The 873-nt window shown below is 44.4% G+C and overlaps 1 non-coding gene across 1 annotated transcript; it reads left to right on the forward strand.

The window, feature by feature from the left end:
• Positions 1 to 437: 437 nt before the first annotated feature.
• Positions 438 to 544, forward strand: LOC136859336 (U6 spliceosomal RNA). The gene has a single exon (XR_010858975.2). It is a non-coding gene; the product is annotated as a U6 spliceosomal RNA (small nuclear RNA).
• The last annotated feature ends 329 nt before the right edge of the window (positions 545 to 873 follow it).

Genomic DNA, 873 nt, shown 5'->3' on the forward strand with positions numbered 1-873 from the left:
GCGTTGCTGGAATGAAAGATGACAGAGAAAACCGGAGTACCCGGAGAAAAACCTGCCCTGCCTACGCTTTGCCCAGCACAAATCTCACATGGAGTGACTGGGATTTGAACCACGGTATCCAGCAGTGACAGGCCGGCCGCCTGAGCCACGGAGTCCTACTCAGTCCCTGATATGAATGGTGTGAAATGTTGCTCGAAGGGTCGACTGGTGTGCATGCATATCAGTGGGCTTAGCAGACGTATGTAGTAGCAACTTCTGGCTCAGTAAGGAAAGCAACGTGAAATTACTTCAATCCTCATTCCCAGTACCTCTTCAGTTATGCCTAGGCCATCTATGAAAGCTAATGATGGAGCTGTTGAGGATCCAGCCAGCCTTCGACCTGAGGCCTGAACATACTGTACATTCACAGTCCTTTTATATGCCTGAAAGTCTGCCGTGTACACGCTTCAACTGTACATGTACTATATCTGGAGCCATAAAGAGAAAATTAGTACGACCACTGCCCAAGGAAGTCACGCAAAATCATGAAATATTCCACATTTTGTATGAGCAGCCTAGTGGATGAGTACGGGTGTGGTAGGCTCAACTGGAAGTACACTGGTTCTATTTTAGTCGAAAATCACCAATGTTGTTATCACTCTACAAAGAAATACTAATGAACGTGGGTCAGATTTCAAGTACCGTACTTAGGATGTTGGCCCTCACAAAATACGGTTCTTTCAGTAATAAAAACAAGAATTGATATTGCAGGAAATGTGTTTCTAAACTGAGCACGCCAGGACTTCTTTTCAAAAAAAAAAAAAAAGAGAAAATCTTCCTCTGATCCTGATCTGTCGTTAGCACTTCGCAGTCGACTACTTCAGTGTTATGTAC

This window comes from Anabrus simplex, chromosome 1, assembly GCF_040414725.1.
Source record: "Anabrus simplex isolate iqAnaSimp1 chromosome 1, ASM4041472v1, whole genome shotgun sequence".
Taxonomy (NCBI): domain Eukaryota; kingdom Metazoa; phylum Arthropoda; class Insecta; order Orthoptera; family Tettigoniidae; genus Anabrus; species Anabrus simplex.